Genomic DNA, 24894 nt, shown 5'->3' with positions numbered 1-24894 from the left:
TTTGTAAGTCTTCTCCAAGTTCTGTTTTCTTCTTATGTGAAAGTCCTCAATGCTAGGAGCATTCCTACAACAGGCAGGCTTCAGGGGGTCTCTCTGGTAGTACTTGGACCACCTGGGACCCCAAAAGATAGTTTTCAATATTCATCCTTTCACAAGCTTTTAAGTTCCACATTTGTAGTGACCCTCTCTTCCTGACCACCTCCCTTTGGCAGTATACAATCTGACATAGATTGCACATGTACAATCATGTTAAACATATTTCCATATTGGGCATGATGTTAAAGAAGAATTAGAACTAAGGACGGGAAAAGATTATGAGAAAGAAACAAACGAAATAAAAGAAATTTTCAAAAGTCAACCTAGTATGCTTTGCTCTGTATTCAGACTCCTTCGGTTTTGCTTTGGATGTTAATAGAAATTTTCATACCAAGTCTTTCAGGATCATAATTGATCCTTAAACTTCTAAGAGGAGCCACATCAGTCATAGTTGATCATCTCACAAAGTAGTTATTTATGTATACAATATTCTCCTGGTTCCATGCACTTCACTCTATCAATTCATTCAAGTCTTTCCTGACTTTTCTGAAGTGTAGCCACTTATTATTTCTTGCAGAATAATACTATTCCATGGCATTCATATATCATAACTAGTTCAGTCATTCCCCAATTGATGGACATTCCCTCAATTTCCAATTCGTTGCCACTACAAAAAGATCTGCTTTAAATATTTTAAAATTTTTACATAAGGACTTTTTCCCCCTTTTTACAATCTCTTAGCAATTATAGACCTAGTAATGGTATAGGCTGGACCAAAGGGTGTGCACAGTTTCATTGTCTTTTGGTCATAGTTCCAAATTGCTCTCCAGAATGATTGGATCAGTTCATACCTCCACCAGTAGTGCTTAGCATCCAAGATTTCCCATATCCACTCCAATATTGATCATTTTCCTTTTTTTGTCATTTTAGCCTGTTGGATTGCTATTAGGTGGTATATCAGAGCGGTTTTAATTTGCATTTGTCTTGACACTAATGATTTGAACAATTTTTTCATATGAGTATAGGTTGATTTAGTGTCTTCATCTGAAAATTGTTTGGTCTTATTCCTTTAACAATTTAACAATTGGAGAATGACTTTTAGTCTAATAATATAATCAGCTTTAGAAATGAGTCCTTTATCAGAAACATTTTGTGAAAATTGTTTCCCTGCTTTCTTATATTCCTTCTAATCTTGGCTACATTAGTTTTATTTGTGCAAAAAGTTTTCCTTTCCCTCCATCCTACCTTCCTCCCATTTGTACTTTTCTTTCTACTTTCCCCTTATCCCTCCTCACCAAGCTTTTGTTTCTGATTGCTTCCTGACTCACCTGTCTTTTACCTTGCCTCTTCCCACTACCCTTTAGCATGGGTTTAATTAATAAATCCAAATGTGAATGTAGATTATTTTCTTGTTGAGGAAAAATTATTGAGAGTAAGATTTACTCAGTGTTCACTTTTTCTTCTTCCCACAATTAATGGATGCTTTGTGCCTCTTCATGTGGTGTTTATTATCCTCTACTCCCTCAGCTTTTCTCTTCTTGTATAATTATTTTCATCCTATCTTAATCATTTTATAGTTGTCTTGAATCCACAACCTTTGCCAAAATGTAGTAGTCCTTTCACCTGATAGTCCTGATAGACTGTTCTCAAGAGCCATAAGCATCACAATGAATTTGTAGCCATATCCTCTGTCCAATTGCCTTCCTTCAATTGTTCCAATACAAATAAAACCCTCATTCACACATTGATGAATTTATATGCACATAATCTATCCCAGTACCCACCCTCCAGTTATTCTAATAGAAATGCAACTCTCATTAATTAAAATAAATCATCACATCAGAATCATTTTGCACCCACATCCTCCATCTAATTTTATATTCCTTTCAATTGTCTTAAGAGTCAAAATTCTCAAGAGTTACAGATATTGTCGTCCCATTTAGTTTTATTGACTAACTTTTCCCCTTATTTTTCTTGATTAACATTTATATTTCATTCTATTTACTTTTATGCATATCTTGAGTCTTGTATTCAAAAATCAATTTTTCTGTTTAGTTTTAAGTTACAGAAACACTGACTCAGATCCGCACAGTTTCTCTTTCTTTGTGTGTGTGGGATAATGTTTATTTTTATAGCATCACTATAGTAACAATATGTTTCATGGCTACATATTTCTAACCTATTCTTGCTTGGGGGGAGTCAGGTGGGGGCAAAGGAGAGAATTTGAAATTCAAAGTTGTAGAAGTAAATGTTGAAACTTGCTTTTGTATGTAACAAGTAAAAAATTTTGAATTAAATAAAATATTTTTTAAAAGAAATGAACATGTACAACTTTTCTCAGACTGCTTGCCACCAAAGAGAGAAAGTAGGGAAGGAAGGATGGATGGTTGAAACATATTACTACAATAGTAATGTTGGAAAAGTCAACATAATCCCCCACCCACAAAGAAAGAGAAACCTCAAGAAAAAATAAAATGAAAAAAGTGTGCTTCTCTTTGTAGTCAGAAAACATCAGCTCTTTCTTTGGGATGGATAACATGCTTTATCATAAGTTTATCAGAGAAATTGCTTTAAAGTTTCTATTGTGAGTTGTATTTTTCTACCTCCTATTCCCCCACCCCTATTTATTCTATTCTCTCTTTCCTTTCACTCTGTCTATCCTCAAAAGAGTCTTGTATCTGAATGCACTCTCCTGTGAACTTCCTTCTCCTCTGTCACTTGCATCCTCCCCTTCCCCTGTCCACTTTCTCATGTACTTTTCTCTCCTATTTTCCTCCAGGGAAAGATAATTTTCTATACCCAATTGAGTGTATTTGTTATTTCCTCACTTAAAATGCAATTAAATGTTCACTCAATCCCCTTCACCCTCTCTCACTTCCACATCATTGTAAAAGCTTTTCCTTGCATCTTTTATGTGAAATAATGTACTCCATTCTATCTATCCTTTCCCTTTCTCCCATTAGATAGTTTTCCCATTCATTAACATCATCTTCTTAATGTGTTATAACTTCAAATTCAACTCTTTCCTATGCCTTGTCTCTAAATGCTCCTTCTAACTGCCATAATTCATGAGGCAGTTCATATAAGTCATCAGTATTATCTTCCCATGCAGAAATGCACCTTTCCTGTCCAACCTCTCTTTACTTCACCTGAATCCTGTACTTGAAGAACTTTCTGTTCAGGTCTGGTCATTTTATTAGGAAAGTTTGAAAGTCCCCTATTCCATTGAATATCCATGTTTACCCATGAAAGAGTATGTTAAGTTTTGTTGGTTGATACTTGGTTGATAAAATTCAAGCTCTTTTGCCTTCTGGAATACCAGGAACCTCAATTCCTCCAAGGTCTTTTAGAAAAATGACTATTTTCTGGCCTGTTCTCTGGTCTGTGGATGACCGCTGCTCTGCTATGGCAATAAAGTTCCTTGTCTTAAGCCTGCAGCCCCAGACTGCAACCTGAACCTGAATAGCAGAAAGACCTCTGCAGTCTCCCCCTACCCTTTTCCTATCCATGGGCTAAATGCCCTGAAAGCACCTGCCAGTTGTCTCCCTGCCAGGTGGCTCCCCAGAACTTCCCCTGGGCCCTAGAGCTGCAGCTATGCTGAGGCCTATCTAGACTGGGTTCCATGTTCAGTCAGGTGTGGCAGCATTTTCCCCCTGACTTTTCAACTTGTCCTTGGCAATCCCTGAGTTGAGAGGTCTGGAAACCACCAATGCTGCACCTCATAGACTGTTCATAGATTGGTGGTGTCAGTTTGCTCCAGCACAGCAGGACTGTACTGTGGACCCTTTCTAACCCAAGTCAACAGATCCTTCTACTGAATCTTCCAAGTTGAGGTACATTGTAAATTTTATTAACTCAATCTTTATGTGGTTTTGTAATTCTAGAATTTGGTAATAGTCATTATTTAAAGGTATTTGGAGTATTCTAGTGGAGAACATGTGGGAAAGTTCTTCCATTATTGCATCACTATCTTGACTATGTCCCAGGAGAGACTGATAGAAAGGAGGCAAGGAAGAAGAAGAAAAGAGAAAGAAGAAAGAAAAGGGACAGTGGTGGATAGAAGGAGGAAACAATTTGAGGGAGGTGATATTCAAGAACAAAACACTTTGGAGGAGGTACATAAGGTGAAAGAAGGGAGAAATACAAATGAAGGGGAGATAGAATGGAGGGAAATAAAGAGTTGACTATTAAAACTGTGAATGTGAATGAGATGAATTCTCTCATAAAACAGAAGTGGATAGCTGAGTGGATTAAAAGCCAGAATCCTATGATACACTGCTTACAGGAAACACATTTAAAGTCGTGAGTAATAGAAAAAGACTGGAGCAGAATATATTATGATTCAGCTGATATGACAAAAAAGCAGGAGTAGCAATACTTATCTCAGACAAAGCAATTGAAAAATAGATCACAAACTGATCTAGGAACTAAAATTGATAAAGAAAGAAGCTATATGCTGCTAAAAGGTGACATAAACAATGAAGTAATTTCAATTATAAACATGTATACACCAAGTGGGATAGCATCCAAATGCATAGAGAAGAAGCTAAATACATTATTGGAAGACATAGAAAGCAAAATTCTAATGGAGGGAGACCTCAGCCTCCTTCTCTCAGAGTTAGATAAATCTAACCTTAAAATAAACAATTAAGAAGTGAAAGAGGTGAATAGAACATTAGAAAGCTTAGATATGATATACCTCTGCAGAAAACTGAAGAGAGTTCAAAAGGAATGTACATATTTTTTCCTGCAGTACATGGCACCTACACAATAGTTGATCATATATTAGGAAATTGTAAACCTCATAATCAAATACAGAAAAGGCAGAAATAATTAATGAATCCTTTTCAGACCATGGTGCAACAAATATCACATGCAATAAAGGACCAAGCAGAGATGGACCTTAAAACCATTTGGAAACTAAACAAGTATATTTTAAAGAATGACTGGATCAGGACAGAGCCAAGATGGTAGCATGAAGGCATGAATTCCTGGAAACTCATTCCCCAAAAAACTCCAGAAGTCATTATATTATGACTCTAGCAAAATTTAAAGGTGTAAAACCCACAGAAAGACTGAATGATATAAGTTCCCAGGCCAAGACAACTTAGAAGTTCCTCAGAAAATGTCTGTTTCACCAAAATAGGTGACTGGATAATGCTGTTGCAAGTGCAGCCACAGTCTCAGCAACAGCTGCAACCATAGCAAAGGACAATTGATCCATGTGCCTAGATCTCTGGAAAAGGGGGACATTTCCAGACCTCTTGGACCAGGGATCACTAAGAACAGGTTGAAGGGGTAGTAAGAGTGACTGTGGAGCAAGCATTAGCTTCAGAGCAGCCCTGCCATAAGAACTTGCAGCAGGAATGAAGAAAGCCAGTGTGTACCTTCAGAGTGTAGCCCACAGGTGTTAAGGGGGTCAAGGGAGACTGCAGGGGTCTTGACTCTCCCTGGGTAAAGACTCACCTGTTTTCCCATATTCAGATTCAGGCTACAGTTTGAGCTTCTATACCACCATAGGCGAGCAGGTATCCTCCTCACAGCTCCAGGCCAGAGGGGAGCACCTGTAGTCAACCATATATCAAAGCATAGGCAATAAAGAAGTCAGAGACTCTCATAAGACCTTGAAGGAATTAAAGTCCCAGTAGAGTGTTCCAAAACCCCCTCAAAGCCTTTAAAGAGTGATAAATAAGTCATAGGCTGAGGAAATGAGCAAACAAAAGTAAAAGAAGAATCTGACCATAGAGAATTAGATTAGATTAGATTAGATTCAGAAGATGACAAAATCAAAGTTTCTGTATCCAAAACCTCCAAGAAAAAAAGAAAATGGGTTCAGGCTATGGATGAGCTCAAAAAAGACTTTGAAAAGCAATTAAGGGAGGTAGAGGAAAAATTGGGGGGCGGTAGAAATGAGAGCAATGCAGATAAATCATGAAAACCAAATCAGTAGCTTGGTGATAGAAATACAAAAAAATGCTGAAGAAAATAATATGTTCAAAACCAGTTTAGGTCAAATGGAAAAAGCAACACAAAAGGCAAATAAGAATATTGTCTCAAAAAAATAAAATTGGCCAGCTGGAAAAGGAGATAAAAAAGCCCTCTGAAAAAAATAACTTCTTCAAATACAGAATGGAATTAAAAGGAAGTTGATCACTTTGGAAGAAATCAGGAAGAAATAAAACTATACCATCCCCCCCAAAAAAACAGAAATTAGAATAAAAATGTAAAATATCTCATTGGAAAAACAATCAACTATGCAAACAGATCCCAAAGGGATAATATTAAAATTATTGGGCTACCTGATAGTCACAACCAGTAAAAGAGCCTAGACTTCATTTTTTAAGAAATAGTATAGCAAAATTGCCCTGAGATCTTAAAAGCAGAGAGTAAAATAGAAATAGAGGGAATTCACCAATTACCTCCTGAAAGAGATTCCAAAAGAAAAGCTTCCAGGATTATTATATTCAAATCCCAAAACTCCCAAGTCAAAGAGAAAATACTAAAAGCTGCCAGAAACAAACAATTCAACTACCATAGCTCTGTAGTCAGGCTTACACAGGATCTGACAACATCTACATTAAGGGCTCATAGGGCTTGGAATATGATATTTCAGAAGGCAAAAGATCTTGGGTTACAACCAAAAATCAACTATCCAACAAAACTGAACATCCTCTTTCAGGGTAAAAGATGAACTTTCAATGAAACAGGGGACTTTCAAACTTTTGAAACAACCAGAGCTGAAGTGAAATGTTCATCTCCAAATGCAGGACTCAGATGAACCACAGATAGGGCAGACAACAAGAAGTAACTATGAGGAACTCAATGATATTGAACTGTTTGTATTCCTGCATGGGAAGAAAATACTAATAACTCATATGTACTTTCTCATTTATAAGAGCAGTTAGAAGGAACATATATAGACAAAGCACAGGAAGGATCTGAATATCATGGTACAATATAGTAAAAAGATGGAGTCTGTGAGTGATAAAAGAAAGTGCTGGGAGGAAGAGAAAAGAGAAGAAGAAGGGGATAAGGTATTTTACATAATAATAATCAAAAAATGCCTTTTTCAATGAAGTGGAATGGGGCAAGACAAGGGGGAGTGAGTGAGCCTTCATTCTCATCAGAAATAGCTCAGGGGACAGCTAGGTGGTACAGTGGATAGAGTACCTGGCCCTGGAGTCATGAATACCTGAGTTCAAATCCAGCCTCAGACACTTAATAATTACCTACCTGTGTGGCCTTGGGCAAGCCACTTAAACCAATTTGCCTTGCAAAATAAAACCTAAAAAATAAAAAATAAAAAAAGAAATGGCCCAGAGAGGAAATAACATACACACCTAATCAGCTATAGAAATCTATCTTACCCTAGGGATAAATAAGAATTAAGAGATAGGTTAAGGGGGGAAATGGGGGGGGATGGGGAGAATAGGTGATAGAAGTGAGGGAAGATCATGGAAGAGTATACTCAGATAAAACACACTTTTGAACAGGGGCAGGGTAAAAAGAGAGAGAGAATAGAATAAATGACAGTGGGAAGGAATAGAGTAGATGGAAATATTTCTAGTAATAGCTACTGTGTGGAAAATATTAAAGCAACTTCTTTTGTGGACTTATGATAAAGAAGGCAACTCATCCCATACACAGAGTCAATGGAATCTGAACACAGACTGAAGTATATTTTTTTTCTCTCTTACTATGCTTGAGGTTTCTCATGTTCTTGGGGGGGGAGGTTATGTTTACTCTCATGACAAGATTATTTTAGTAATATAAAATAAATAAACTATATATTTAATAGGAAAATGAATGAAGATCAAGCAACAAATCATAGAGAGCATTAAGGATTTCATCCTAGTCAAAGACAATAATGAAACAATATAACAAAACTTAGGGAATATAGCCAAAGCAGTTATTAGGTGCTATATTACATCTTTAAATGCTTATAAAAATAAAATAGAGAAAGAGAAGTTCAATTAACTGAGCATGCAACTAAAAATGTTACAGAAAGAACAAATTAAAAACTCCCAACTAAGTGATCAATTATGAATTTATGAAATTTAAAGATGAAATTAATGAAATTGAAGGCAAGAAAGTTTTTAAGCTAAAAAATATAACCAATATTTGGTTTTATGAAAGAAATAAATATGTTAAGTTCCTGTTAGACTAGCTCATCAGGAAGTGTTACGTCCCTGCTGCCTAGCTTAGCCTTACCCAGCCGAAAGGTGAAGGGATGGGAAACAAGGGAGACAAGTTCTCCTAGTTCTCCAAGTTCCCCATTTATTAGACCAAATACAAGTGCTTAAATAACCTCGCAGTCCCTGGTCTACTTAGTAGACTGTGGCACTTAGTAAAACAATACTCTAGTGCTAGAGGACAACAGGTGATTAAGGCATACAGTACTCCCACACACTGCAGTCCCTTACACATATAAACTTTGTTCAATTTGACTTAAAAAAAAGAAAACCAAATTTCTAGTATGAAAATGAAAAAAAGATGAATTCACCACTGAGGAGGAAATTAAAGTTATAATTTTAGTTATTTTGCCAAACTATGTGCAAATAAATTTGATAATCTAAGTGAAATGGATGAATATTTATAAAAACATAAATTGCTCAGGTTAAAAGAAGAGGAAATTAAATATTTAAATTATCATATTACAGAAGTAGGAATTCAGCAAACCAACAACGAACTCCCTAATAAAAAATGTCCAGGGCCACATGGATTCACAAATGAATTCTATCAAACTTTCAAGGAACAATTGGTTCTAATTCTATATAAATTATTTCAAAAAATAGGCGAAAAATGAGTTCTACCGAATTCCTTCTATAACATATATATGGTGCTGATTTCAAAACCAAGAAGAATCAAAACAGAGAAAGAAAATTATAGACCAATTTCTCTAATGAATATAGTTGGAAGAACTTTAAATAAAATATTAGCAAAGAGACTACAACAAGTTATATCTAGGAAAATATATACAATCAAGCAGGATTTATATTAGGGATACAAGGTTTGTGCAATATTGGGAAAACTATCAGCATAATTGACCATTTCAATACAAACCTCACAGAAACCATATAACTATCTCAATAGATGTTGAAAAAATTTAGAATAAGTACAGCACCCATTCCTACTAAAAATACTAGAAAACATAGGAATAAATATCTTGTGTCATTTTTCTGATGTCTTACAATCAATTCTGAAGTTCTTAAGAGGGGCCTTCAGGGTGTCCTAGTACTCAGAGTACTTACAGGTTCAAAACATAATTAAATCAGAAGGTACTATTCATTACAAAATTACTTAGAGATTCATAGTACAAGAGGGTCAGAGGGAATGAATGTACTTAAAAGGGTTGGATATAAAGAAACTTGGAAGTAATCTTATCTTAATCCATACTTTAGTTAACTGGGTTTTAGTACCATGGATGGTATACTAAAGAGATAGTGGGAGAGAGTGTACCTTACACTTTGCTTGGGGAGGCTAAATGGCTATGGTTGAAGGACTAGAGACAGAGGGAGAGAGTATATTTAGAGGGACTGAACAAGAAAACATCTTGAATATCTTTGCTTTGTTAGATGCTTTGGCTACAATTGAAAGTAGTATGCTTGGGGTGGGATGGTGGGGCAGTATAAATGGTTCAAGAAATGATTTAGATTTACATGATGTTTTGACTCATGAGGATTATGTGTACAAGGATGGTCCTTGAAAAGGGGTAGGTGATAAAGTAATTATAATGTGATGTGATTCATGTCTCTTGAGAAGTATTTCTAGTGAGACAGAAAAGGAAAGTGAATATGAAGCAATGGGACTTATCAATAAATTAAACAATCAATCAATCAATTTTGATAATAATACTTGCATCAGATCAGATAGAAGGAGCATATTTTAACAAAAGTAATGAATGTACAGTGTAATTAAAATAATAAAAACATAAAAAAGAAGAAAAAATGAGGAAAATATTAAGCATTAGTGGATAAACAACAGCAAGTGAAGAAACACAAAAACCTTTTACAGTAAAAGGAAAGAAGGGAATGTGTGAACACTAACTAAATCCTCCTCAATAGACTGGCCCTGAGAAGGAACAGCATGCATTTCCAATTGGGTTTAAAAATCAATCCTAGTTGATAGAGCACTGGTCCTGGAGTCAGAAGGACCTCAGACACTTAATAATTTGGCCTCAGACACTTAATAATTGCCTGTGTGACTTTTGGCAAGTCACTTAACTCCATTGCCTTAAATGAATATTATTTTTTAAAAAAAGGATAATCAATCCTATCCTACAGGGAAATGGGGAGGTGGCGGGCGGGGGGAAGGAAAAGAAAAGGAATGAGACTAATAAAAGGGAAGGAAAAGATATAAATGAAAGTAAACTTCAAGTTAAATTTTAAAAGAAAAGTTAAAGGGGAAAGGGAACATAACATTGATGATGGGGAAAATGAGGAAAGGAAAGAGAAAAGCACAAGCAGGGAAAGATAATATGGAGGGGAAATAAAAAATTATTAATCGTTAACTGGAAAAGTGAATGGGATGATCTCTCCCAGAAAATGGAAGCAGATACAGAATGGATGAAAAACCAGAATCCTACCTACATTGTTTACAAGAAACACAGAGAGATACACATAGTAACATAGAATAAAGGCAAAAGAATGGAGGGAATCATATTATGCTTCAGAAGAAGTAAAAAAAAAAAATTCAGGGGTAGCAATACTGATCTCAGACAAAGAAAAGGCAAATGGAGACCTCCTTAAAAGGAAAATGGAAGAAAACTGCATGTTCATAAAAGAAACCAAAGTAAATGAACTTATATCATTATTAAACTTATATACGGCTAGTGATATAGCATACAATTTCAAAGAGGAGAAGCTGAATGAATTACAAGGTAACAGATAGTAAAACTATAATAATGGAAGGTATTGACCTCCCTTTCTCAGAACTAACTGCAAAAAAATAAGAAGGAAGCTAAGAAAGTCAATAAAATCTTAGGAAACTTATATGGGATAGTCCTCTGGAGAAAACTGAATGGGGATACAAAATAAAATAGCTTTTTTCTATGTGAAGAGGCAAAGACCTATTACAGTAGAAGGAAAGAACAGAAGGTGTGAACACTAAGTAAATCCTACTCAGTAGACTGGCACTGAGAAGGAATATGACACCTAGACTAAAATTGACCATGTACTAGGCCATAAAAATACAATCAAATGTTGAAGGGCAGAGATAATAAATGCATACTTTTCAGACCATGATGGAAGAAAAATTACATGTAGCATAGGTCCATGAAAAGAAAAACAAAAACTAATTGGAAATTAAATATCTTAAATTTAAAGAATGAGTGGATCAAGCAACAAAACTTAGAAATAATTAATCATTTCATCGAAGAAAATAACAAAGAGAAATCATATGAAAATTTACAGGATGTAGCCAAAGCAGTTTTTAGTGGAAATTTTATATCTCTAAATGCTTAGTTTAATAAAATAGATCAAGAGGAGATTAATGAATTGGTTGTACAACTAAAAGACTAGGAAAAGAACAAATTAAAGATAAATATCAAATTAAATTATGAAAAACAAAGGAAAGATTAATAAAACTAAAATCAAGAAAGCCATTCCTTAATGAATAAAACAAAAAGTTGGGTTTATGAAAAAAGCCAATAAAGTAGATAGACCTTTGGCTAATTTGATTTAGAAAAAGAAAGAAGAATATCAAATTACAAGTATCAGAAATGAAAAGTGTGAAATTTCCATCAATGAGGAGGAAATTAAAGGAAATTAAAGAAATTTGGGCTATTTTGCCCAAACGTATGCCAATAAATTTGACAATCTCAGTTAAATGGATGAATAATTACAAAAATACAAACTAGCCAGAATAACAGATGAGGAAAGAAAATGCTTAAATAATCCCATTTCAGAAAAATAAAATGAAGGAAGCATTGATATGCTCTGTAAGAAATAGTCTCCAGGTCTAGATGGATTTACAAGTGAATTCTACTAAATATTTAAGGACCAATTAATTTCAGCTCGACAGATACTTTTAAAAAATTGGAGGAGTTGACTTCCTGCTAACATGGCAGAGAGAAGGCAAGCACTGTGCTAAGGTCTCCTGATCTTCCCTCATATATAATATGAAAAAAAAATATTAACAGAAATTCAACCAACAAAACCCAGAAAAAGAAGCAAGGAGAAGAACATCTACAAATAAAATCTGTCTTTGGGGATCATGGGTGAGCTGGGTACAGAGAGTCAGAGTGGGTGGGGTGAGAGTTGAACTAAACTAGGATCAACTGTGGAGGCACTGACTGTGGGAACCATGGTCCAAGAGCCAACTGGGGCACAGAAGCTTTGGCTGTGGGACTGACAGTTTGGGGTTCTAAGGCAAGGTTGGAGGGCAAGTTCCAGCACAAAGAGTTTTGGAGTGTGGCTGGATATTGATCCGCTGGGCTCCTCTGGTCTGGAGGATCTCAGACTTCATACTTTCATTTCAGTTTAACACTATTGCCAGAAAAACATAGTAACAGCCCAGCCTTCCACCCCTTTCCACCATCCCCACCCCCCCACACATCCCAGGCTCAGGCATGGGCAGTAGAGCTCACTCAGCAGAATAGGGAATTAATTTCCTTGTGCCATAGCACAGCCCATTTTATTCTAGGATAAAAGTATGCAGCAGTGCCACCTATTCCCTCCAGACCAAGAGCAAGGGCCTCAAATTAAGGTCACAGAAACTCCAAAGAAAGTAATCAGCATCCCTTACTGGCCAGTCCACATGGAGTTATTCAAGTCAGTGATCAAAGCCTCTAGGGGCCTCAAAACCAAATCTTTGTGAACCCATCCATCCCCCAACACAAGATCTTAGGAAAATGAAGAAAAGCCAGCTTAAATGGACATCTGTGGAAAACTACCTAGCAGGTAAAGACCCTCACTAAGGGAGATCTAGAACCTCTAAGGAGAATATGATTTGGTTTCCAGTCCAGAAAGACTTCCTTGAAGAAATCAGGAAGGAGATTAAAACTCAATTGGAAAACTGGGGAGAAAAAATTAACACCTTGCATAAAGAAAACAAATCCTTGGAAAATACAAATGGACAAATGCAAAAAGGAAATAATTCTCTCAGAACCTCAATTGATGAAATGTAAAACTCCTTCAAAAATAGAATTGACCAATTGTAAAAGTGGTTGCATAAGATAAATGAAGAAATTTCTTCTCTTAAAAAAAGCAATGGAGTGTGTGGAAACTAATGACTTCTTGAAACAACAAGAATCTGTTAAACAAAACCAAAAAATTGAAAAAAATGTTGCTTGCAAGAAACTACTTTCCTCTACAAACATCATCTTTGCTTTTCTCATTCTTTTTCTTTACTCTTGTGGATAAAAATTTAAGGGATAGTCTTTGTACCACCACTGGTTATAGAATTGTGATCCTGATCTAAGATTTCAATTTTGATCATACTCCTTAATTATGGGGTCTCAGCACAATGGACAGGAGTAATAGTATGTTAACTTGAATATAGTATATAACTATATTATGATCTTGCGGACCAGGAAGCAATTGCATTATATTAAAATACTAAGGAAGACAAAGTTGCAAAACTTTCAAGAATAAGAGAAAATGAACTTTGCCAATCTCTGAAAATCATCAGATTTCTACTATTGTATAATCTTAGGAAAAACTCATATTTGTATGCTATAAAGATAATTCTTGTCCTTAAGGAGGAATAATTACATTATTTAATATGGAATATTTCTCCAATGTATGAATTTCTGCATATTTCCTACAGTTAATGATACAAAGGAAAGTAAACAGAGTTGAGCAATAGATATTTCTCTATCTATCTATCTCTCTGTATGTATACATGTGTGTGTGTGTGTGTGTGTGTGTGTGTGTGTGTGTATATACATTCACCTTTGAGTGGCTATTTTTGGACTTCTTTCTAAATATTGTAGTGTCAGCTTTCTGATTCAGGCAAGTTTGTGATGATAAACCTTTTTGTGAGACATACCTAGGTCATGTAAATGAGAGGGGAAAATATTTGAGACTTTTCTACAGAAAGACAAATTATATCTAAGACTCCACATGTGCTATATTTAAAAACATATCATCAAATTATTACTTGTCTGACTTTTTTGATCTTCCCTCCATTGGATTTTTAGCAAAAGTACCCCCAAATTTAGGTTTCACATATATATCAAAGTATTTATCTTTGGGCTTGTCTGATCCACTCTTATTGAATATATTTTATGCCTATAAGTATATACCTAATCTATAAGGGTTGAGAAAAAACAGATTTAAATTTTTAACTTTTGATGATGTTTTTTAAAAATAGTGAAAGTGATGAAAAGATGGCTTGACTCAGGCATATTTGTTTTTAAGAACTATATGCTAAAAGATAACTACTGCAGAATGAATAATGTCTACCCTAAGATTAGACAATTTCAAAAATTGAGTTAACATCTAAAAAAACATTTAAAGGAAAAATACCCAGTGATGGCATATACTATGTAATATTAATGGGATCAGTAGATGCATGTCAGAAATAGGGCAAAATGACAACACAACCAGTGGATTGAACATTAGCATCAATTTGGCATAATGCATCACAAATGACCCAGAACATTTTCATTGCCAATGGATGATGGACCAATCTAAAATTGGCAGGTGAATGAATTAAGTGTCCCTGTGGCTTGCCAATTATCCAAACCATAGGCAGCAGTTTTATTGCACAACTACCATGCACACAAATATAAATACAGATATTCATATATATATATATATATATATATATATATATATATATATATATATATGTATATATATATATATGGTACATACATACATATGTGTATATATATATGGGTATGAATGTATATATTTATGTATGTATTATATATTTATAAAGAGCTCTGGTCTGTGGACTTAGGATCTGCCTCAATGTCAGAAAGGAAAAATAATTAGCAGAGTTCTGAAAAGCTATATTTTTCTTAATAGGATGTACAGATCATTCACAAGAAATAATGTTTTTGCATTTGAAGAAAAAAAATAATTCTATCTTTCTGCAAATGGACTACTATTCAACATTATTATTTTATTTTGAATATTGTTCTAATAATTCATACAAAACAGGCACTGTCTAGGAACAAAAGTGCTGTACTCATAATTATCTTCCTGAGGTTTCAACTCAGTGAGACTACCTGGAGTGAGGGGAAAATGAAGTTTTCTTAGTAAACCAAGAAAGAATAGAGATAGGGAAAGATAAGGAATTTGAAGTCCTGCCTTTCATTTAAATCATAGATAAACATCTCTAAATAAAAAGAAATAATCGCTTTATTTTCTTGTAAACACTTAGAAGCAATAATACAACTTAAAATGCCTTTACAACAGTCTTGTGAAAAATCTTTAACTTTCTGTAATCTATATTTTAGTACTTACTGCTTACAATGTACTATGGCAACACATGTTTTTCTCTATTCCTATTGACCTCACATTTGAAGATACTGCTACTAAGAACAGTAAAGAAGCTCAGATTTATTATTTTAAGAATGTTCTTATTCATGCACAATAAAGAAAGGTGATTATATATTAAACCTCAATTTTTTTCCTTTTTCAGACAAACATTACTTCTGTCATTTGAAGGCTTAAAATTTAACATATCTCTACTTGCAAATACTGGCTTCTGGTGTGGCTACATTATTTAATATCCCTGAATATCACTATAGTTCAAATCTTTGTCACCTCTCACCTAAACTTTTATAACAACTTCCTAATTGTTTTTGTGCCTGAAATTTTTAATGTCTCCAAGCCATTCAACACAGTTATCAAAGTGATATACTTGACATATAGACCTGAACATGTTATTTCCATGATCAAGAAGCTGGAAAAACTCTATTATCCCTCTAAGATAAAATATGAAGGACATTAAAAGTTCTTTATATTTTGACTAGTTTGCCTTTCCAGGTTCATTTCACATATTCTCTTTCATGCACTCTTCATTCTAGTCAAATTGATTGACTTGCTATTCTCTGTATATCACATTTCTTGTCCCAACTAGTTGCTTTTGCATAAACAGCTAATGATACCTGGATTGTTTTCTCTTCTTATCTCCTAGTTTAGAGAATATCTAGTTCTCTTCAAGATTCAATTCATGTCCATTCTCCCACATGAGGTCTTATCTTATGCTCATTTCCCCAGTTATTTGTAATCTCCCTTTTCCATAAAAACTATACTACAATCACTTTGAATATATTTTGCATTTATATTTCTGTGTACTTGTTATATCCTTTTCCAGGAGAAGGGGACGTAAATGAAATGTTTTCATCTTCTTTGTGAAGATGTTGATTGATGGTTCTGTTGATTGATAATGAGAAGGTGAGGGAAACATTGTAGCAGCAGTCCTGGTTGACTGTGAGGCTGTTAATACCTTTTATTGCAATAGATGAGTTGGGAAGATGAGAAAGATTGTAGGAAATGATAACAAGTTCTGTTTTGGACTTGGTGAGTTTGAGTTCCCTAGGAGACATCCAGTTTGAATTGCTCAAAAGGACACTGGGGCTGCAAGGTTATAATGCAAGAAACAGACTGGAGCTGACAATGCAGAGTCTGGGATCAAATACACAAAAGTAATAATTGGAATGATAAGAGATGATTACTGACCAAGAGAGATAATTTGGAATAGAAAATGAGATGAGAGTGGGGCAGCTAGGTGGCACAGTGGATTGAGCACTGGCCCTGGGGACAGGAGGATTTGAGTTCAAATCTTCCTTCACTTAATAATTGCCTAGTTACATGACTTTAGGGAAATCACTTAACTCTTTTGACTTAAATAAATAAATAATTTTTTAAAAGAGATGAGAGAGTAAGGGAAGATACCTATTACAGAAGACTTGAAATACCCAGAAAGGTATTTAACAAAACTCAAAGGCATGTTAGTAGCCTGGAGATGGACAAAGATCCAGTAGAACGGTAAAAGAAAGATTAAAAAACAGAAAGGAGGATAATCATAAGAAAGTAATATTATAAAACCTAGAGATGAGAGGTGATCAAGAGTAGCAAAGGCTAAAGAGAGGTTCAAGAAGAAAGATTGATAAAAGCTTATTGTATTTGGCAATTAAAAAATAGTTTTAAACTTTGAAAAGCAATTTCATTAGAATGATGAGATTTTAAGCCAGATTGTGAATGGTTTAGAAAAGATGCTTTGATGACTATGTGTCCCCAGAGTACTTCATACAGTGCATGTCAGATCATAGACATTTAATAAATGCTTGTTGAATGGATGTCATATGAATGACATTAAATTCATATGAACTTTATCTTAGTATATATATATATATATATATATATATATATATATTTATATATATATATATATATATATATATATATATGTATATATATCTTCAGACAGAGCAAGGAACTACTTATTTGAGAGTCAAATAGAATGCATTTCTTAGTCAGAACATTAGGGCAGGTATCCTGAAATTTTGTTGCTCTGGAACTAAACTAATTTGTGCTCTTAGACAAGTCATTTATTCTTTCATCTTTCTTAATGATAAAAACTTACTCAAATTGTAATAGCAGATAATAATGCCTCCCTCTAAGTGGTGTTGTAAAGTTTAATTAATTGTCATTTCTGAAGCACAATTTAAGATCTTTGTCTGAAATTTCCACCAAAGAATGAGGAATTAATATTTTTCTCCCATTAACAATGTTTTCCTGTGTAATGGTCTAGTACACTACCAGTTTAAAACACATATGGGAAAACCAAAGAGGTTCACTAACATAAGGATCAAATTATTTTTGCTATTCATCCATATAATGGTGTTGTAGCAACTAGATCATTTTATAGGATATGCACCTTAGACCCTAAATTACACACTGACTGCTTTATTATGCTGATTGTTAATCGTCCACTCCAAAGGTTAAAGAAAAATGAAATTAAACTACAAAATCAAAGGGTAACAATGCCTTTATAATGCCTCTTTAATTTCACAAAATACAATTAAAGTTATAGTGACAGAATTGACTATGAATACAAAGATGAAAATAATTGACAAAATAAATGTTACTAAATCAAACTGTATGAGAGGTGAGAAAAATGTCAATAAACCCAGTTCCATGGAATATCCAGATAGATTTTCAAAAAATAACCTAAATAACCCCATAGACATCATTGGATGATAGTATATTGAGAAATGTAAAATAAAAAGGAAAGTTTAAAAGAGAAACTAAAAAAATAAATAAAATAACAGTGATTGTATCCAGAATAAAAACTTGTTCCTTTATAAATGAAGTCTTTATAGAATTACTTCATCAGAGAAGATATTAAGGCATAAAAATGCTAGTATTGAACTATCAGGGTTGTGTTAGAAGTGGTAATAATGCTACTGGTGGTTTTTAAGTACTACTTAAATTTTTGTAGACATATTACAGCAAATCATAAAAAAACACACAAGGATTAGTGGGCTAAAGTATTTGTTTTGTTCATGTCTTTATTCTCTGAGAGCCTTGTGTCTCAAGTGATTTAGAGCAATGCTCTCAAACTCAAATAGAAACAGAAACCACTAAATCATAATAATGATTCCTGTGCATCACATATTGACTTAGAAAACTACATATTAATATTATTTTTGTTTTCATATTTTTAAAATTTTATTAAATATGTCCAAATTACATTTTAATCTAGCTTGAATATTCTCAGAATTGTTGTGGGCTGGATGCAGTCTGTGAAATATGTTTTTGACACCTAACTTAGTGAATGAAATGCTAACTTTAAAAAAGATTACTGCCCACTTCAAAGTCGTTTCCCAGTCCTTAAACTGTCTTCTGTTAATGAGAATTTATCCTCTGAAACTTTTATGGTCATATAAGTATTTGACACAATTAAGTTATAATACTAAAAACAAAACAAAACAAAATCCTTCAGAATCTGAGGAACACTGAATTCACTTTTTTTTTTCAAAAAAAACTCTTATATATTTCTTTCCCTTAATCTTAATTCCTCATAGCAAAAATGGCTAACCTGTACATATATTTAACACAAATATTTAAGTACAATTATCAACCTGACTGTTCACCACTAAGGGGAGGTGGATGGGAAGGAAATTTTGTAACTTAGAAATATGCATCAGCATATGGATGAATGTTAACAAAAATTTTCATAACAAGTTATAATAGTAATAATGATAACCTCAACTAACATTTATAAATTCCTTTAATAATTTGTACATGTTTTCTCATTTGATCTTATGACAACACTGAGTATTAATTTCTACTATTAATTATATTTTGAAGATAGAAAACTAAACCTGAGAGGTTAAATGATTTCTATAAATTTTGTAAATTTTGTATAAATGGTCTACTGTTATGTGGGTTAAAAAAGTATCTACAAGTAGAGTTAGAACTCAGTACTCTAATCACTATACAACTGAACTGCATATTGCTCTTTTATAATATTCAGAAACCTTAATTGATGGGAAGCATGTATAACTTTTTGACATTTTTGACAATATATTCATAACTTTAATAGCATATAGTTCTGAAGACACAATTTTGCCCCATAGAGAGAATTGGTTGAAATTAGTTTCCTTTTAATGAAAAAATTGCAGAAAACTTTAAAGTGTATAAGAAAGGGCTTTTTTTATACTGAGGCAATTCTTTCTTTATTAGTTTTTCTATCTGCTAAGCTGATACAATTTTTGTTGAGAATGTAAGAGTGTATTAAAATATACTTAAACATGTACTAAAATGTAAATCACTGTAGTTGGAGGTGTGACTTTGGATAGAGTAATGAAATGAATGCATTCAATTTTATTCATTTTTCATTTACAGATTGTGTGCTGCTGGACAAATCATTTAAGTTCTGTGACCCTCAAACACTTTGGTAAGGGCAAAGTTGTTCTATGTCCCAATGAAGAAAGTTCTCAAATCAATGATTATTAATATGATTTGACTTACAGTAAGTGACAATATAATTTCTATGGTGAGAAAAGGATACCACCTCTGCATTCAGATGTTTTCTATGTAATGTGCAGAGGTAATGAGATGAGAAATAATGAAAATATAAGGAAGAAAATAAAGAGTACAAGTAAGGTTAAACAGAATGAAAAATAATTATAGAGAAGATATGTCTAGTTAGAAGGTATCATGGAAGGCTTCAAGTAGGAGTTTGCAACTGAGAACTGAACTAGATACTGAAGGGGAAGTGCACCAGCACATGACATAACTTATTTATTTATTGTTGACTTCTGGATTGTGAAATCACAAGAAATGTTTTATTTGATGATGTCAAGAATCTCAATCTAAAACCAAATTTTATTTTATACAACAAAAGTAGTTCACATTGATTTAGAACAAAGTTTGTGCTTTTCATAATTTTTCATAAGTATCATTATCATCCCCATTTTCTACAAAAAATAAACTGAAATTTAGCAAAGTTGTGATATGCCCCAAATATCAAAGCTAATTTATATCTGAAAACAAGTTTTTATTTTGTTTCCTTTTGTTTAAAACACAGAATTTTCTCATCCTAAATTAAGCACTTTATCCATTCTATCATCTAATAACCAGATAAAGAGTCAAAAAATAAAATAAATTTATTGAAATTTTTACCAAGGTTAGTGGAATTCAAATATATGTCCATAAATGCATACTTAATAGACTTGTTTCCTATTAGGTTGTATTCAACCATATGTGATTTTACATCTAAAAATGTTAAAATGATAAATGATGATAAAGATGATAATGATGACGACAGTAATGACAACTAGAAAAAATAATATCCTTTTTGTACTAATAGAAGTCAAAAATATAGATTAGGTCATTGGCTTCTTATAATTTGTTTTTACACCTTTCCTGTATTTTCTCTGAAAAATAAATTACTCTTTCAAAATACATTCAGATATATTTGGTGATAATAATGGTAGCTGCCTTACAATTTTAAACATGTTTTGACAAGATTACCTTTCTCCTTCAAAATGCAATTTTACCATTGAATACTCTGCCAAGCAGAATTACACACTTCATATGCCACTTTCATTTATTGTTTAGTACAAGACTATATAGTTTTTACCTTTTGTAGTTTCCTTAATTTCTTAAAATATCAGTAACACTATAATAACATATATTAAATATGTTCCATGTTAACATGTATATGTTTGACTTAGTATATGTGATAGTGTTATATACTGCTAACCATGGGAATTATATATGATATGTATTTATGACAGTATTTCATTTATTTGAATGAAACATGGTAGTGCATGCTGTTACTAACACCTGTTGCCTAAGGCAGCAAAATGACAGGGACAAGAAAATGTTTGCTTGACTATATACCAATTGACTGATTTATTGCAACTAGGGGAGAACATTCCTATGTGCTTAGTATAATAATAACCTTAGCCCCAAACATAAGAGGAGGGTTTAAGCCAAAGAAATGTGCGATACACACCCAAAGTATACTTTGGGAAAGATAGGAATTAGAACAGAAATAAGGACTAGACCTGTGATTTTTTTGTTATAGGGAACTCCCTAGGGAGGAAATTCTGTTTACCAATACGTGTTCTTACCTTCTCTTCAACATCTAGTCTTAGAGATTTTTTTTAAGAACTTAGAATTTAAGTGCCTTCTCCAGGATCAGAAAGTCAGTAAGAATCAAAGGTGTGACTTGGGGGTGACTAGGTGGTACAGTGGATAGAGCACCGGCCCTGGAGTCAAGAGTACCTGGGTTCAAATCCAGCCTCAGACAATTAATAATTACCTATCTGTGTGGCCTTGGGCAAACTACTTAACCCCATTTGCCTTGCAAAAAAAAAAAAACCTAAAAAAAAGTTGGGACTTGAATACAAGACTTCTTAGCTCTTTGATTCTACTACACCATGCTATCTTTCATCTTGGGAAACCAATGTTGTATTTTCTTTCTTTTTTGCAGACTCCATCACTGGCAATTATTTTTAAGAAATGGAAAACTTCAAATTTTCCTAAAAAATAATGTTTTCCTTGTAAACATTACTTCGATTTTGAAGGCAGATATTCATATAATCATGAAGTTTTGCAACTTGGAAAAAAGCTTTAAGGTCATAACATTCCACCTGTCTAACTTAGGCAGTATGATTCTTTCAAATGTTGCAAGGCAACAATTTATTCAATCTGCATCTTAAACTTTTCTTTCTCAAAATCCCATTTCCTTTTCTCTTCTTCTTTAGCTGTTTTTCTAGGATCATCCTCCTCATTGTTTTTCACTGGATACCATTTTTAGTGTCCCATTTTAAGCAAGTATTTCATAATAAACATAGCATAGTCTCACATTGAAAGGAGGCATGGTACAATAATTAGAAAGCTTGCTTTGGAGCCAGGAAGAAATGGACATGTTTCCCTACTATCATATAGTGTCTGTTTATCCTGGGTAAGCTATCAAAGCTTTCAGTAATGTAGAAAACTGTGGGAGTGACATAAATTAGTGGAGGGAATTTTCTCCTATAGGATGCTCACTCATATTCCAGTGAAATTATATTTCCCATACCAATCTCTAATTTCATCTTTATAGGTTCAATGTTCCTCTTAAAATATCATTCTAGAAATGAACTCAATATTTCAAAATAAATCTGATGGAAGTAAAATACAATTATACTGATACAATTATATCATCTAAATATTAAACCTCTATTAATTTACTGTAAGATTATTTTAATGTTTTAGCAACACATGGACTTAAAGAATTCTCTGATCTTTCCTTTTGATTTGCTATTAGGTCCAGTTTTCCAAATTTTGTCCTTCAAAAAATTTTTTTATATTAAATTCTCTGACTTTTCCTTTTGATTTACTATTAGGTATAGTTTTCCAAATTTTGTCCTTCAGAAATTTATTTTATTTTTATATGCCTATAGAAATTTGCATTTTTCCTATTAAATCTCAGGTTGCAGACTACTGAGAAAATTTTGAGCTATAATTCATCCATCAAAAACATATAAATTTTACAATTACAAGCAGTATAGTGAAATAGATTGGAAAATTCAAGTTCATGTTCACTCAGAGAGTCAAAGGAGGAGGTTCATGATAGCAACAAGCAGATTGTACAATAATAACAGTCAAAGAAAATTCTGATATATAAAACATACAAATAGATCCAATTCAATGGGCATTTTTAAAAGTATTCCATGTGCTGGTCATTGCTCTATATGGTAGAAACAGAGAGAGCAAAACAATGAAGTTTCTGATAGAAAAGTACCTACATTCTACTGATGAAAATATAAGCAAGGCTACATAAAGAAAGACATTATATATATTTAATAAAAGTGATTCCAAAGATAAGAAAGTATTAATAGGGATGACTTAAGAGTATCATCTGAACTGTGCTTTGAATGAAGGTAGCCTTCTATAATATGAAGAAGGAGCATGCGTAGTTAGGTAGTTCATTTAATAAAGCCCTTAACCTGATATGTATCCTCAGTTAATTTAGCAGTTGTGTGACTATGGTTAATACCTTAATCTTTGTTTTCCTAAATTTATTTTCTGCAAAATGGGGATAATAATAACACATAGCTCACAGAATTCTTGTGATGATTAAAAAATAATAATTATAAAGCTTAAACTAAACTTAAATATCAGTTATTATCACTCTTGGCATGAAGATATCTTATGCAAAAGCATAGTAATTGCAATGGAAGCACTCAAATAAAAAGTAAATTTTTGGATGAAAATGTACATTAGATGCCGGAGGATAATAAAATTCTACACACACACAGACACACAGACACACAGACACACACACACACACACACACACACACACAAACATATATATATATATACACATATAAAATATATATATGCATATAAAATACATATATTATATATGTATTATAAGAAAACGACTCACTATGTAGCTTAATAAGTGATAAATTAATGTTAGCATTTATCCTCTTATAAAGAGAATATGAGAAATGATCCCAAAATGTCATATCAATCACCTGTTAAATATTCATGGAAAGACATTGGCAGTGATTCTGGTGGAAGGAATAGCCACATCAATGAGATCACTAATTTGTTGGAATGATAAAGTGTAAGAGGATGTTCTGTTAACATAGCACTGTTAGATAAGTAACTTTGCCCATTTTAATAAACATGACATTTATATATTCTAGTCACTGATTTTAAAACCAAAAATCATTGAGGAATCATAGAGATAGTGAATTGGTCCATAGGACAATCAATTAACATATCCTTTTCAGAAGTAATGTTAGTCTTGATTCAGTTACTTTGGGCATTTGAAAAGATTGAAAGTGATAGGAGTAGGGGAAAAGTTGGAATTCATATATATGTATATGATATTTGAGCAAAATGGTCTCAAAAATGGATTTGCAATTTTATCAATGCTAGTATTTTGCCTAATGATATAGATTTCAACACATAGATGTGTCCACTTACTGGATAAAAACTTGGAGAGGACAAGAACAAGGAAAATATCTATAGTATGTCATTGAAATAAATCTAATCAGCTTTGAAGCTCCCTACTTTGAGTTAAATTATTTACAGTGATGACTGAGTCCAATTTTGCTTAGCCCATTGAATATATCTGCATTTTTCTTTTTACCATTGACTTCAACACCACACAAGAATTCTAGCCTTGCCCCACCCCATCATTTTCCATATCTTTGAATGGGTATATTAATTAAATGAGTAATACCATTGTTTCTACATAGAATATGTTCAATTTTTGTCCTATAGATCAACTGACAATATTGACTTCCCAAAATAAATCCCTTCCCATTTCTACTCTGCTGTATTTATTATCTTCACAACTGGAATGTAAACTCCTTGAGTGTAGGGAATGTGTCTTTGTTGGAGTATCTACTGCAGTAATTTGAATAATAAGTGCTTGA

The sequence above is a fragment of the Macrotis lagotis genome, chromosome 5 (genome assembly GCF_037893015.1).
Source record: "Macrotis lagotis isolate mMagLag1 chromosome 5, bilby.v1.9.chrom.fasta, whole genome shotgun sequence".
Taxonomy (NCBI): domain Eukaryota; kingdom Metazoa; phylum Chordata; class Mammalia; order Peramelemorphia; family Peramelidae; genus Macrotis; species Macrotis lagotis.
The sequence above is the reverse complement of the archived record's forward strand: the minus strand, read 5'-3'. Positions refer to the sequence as shown.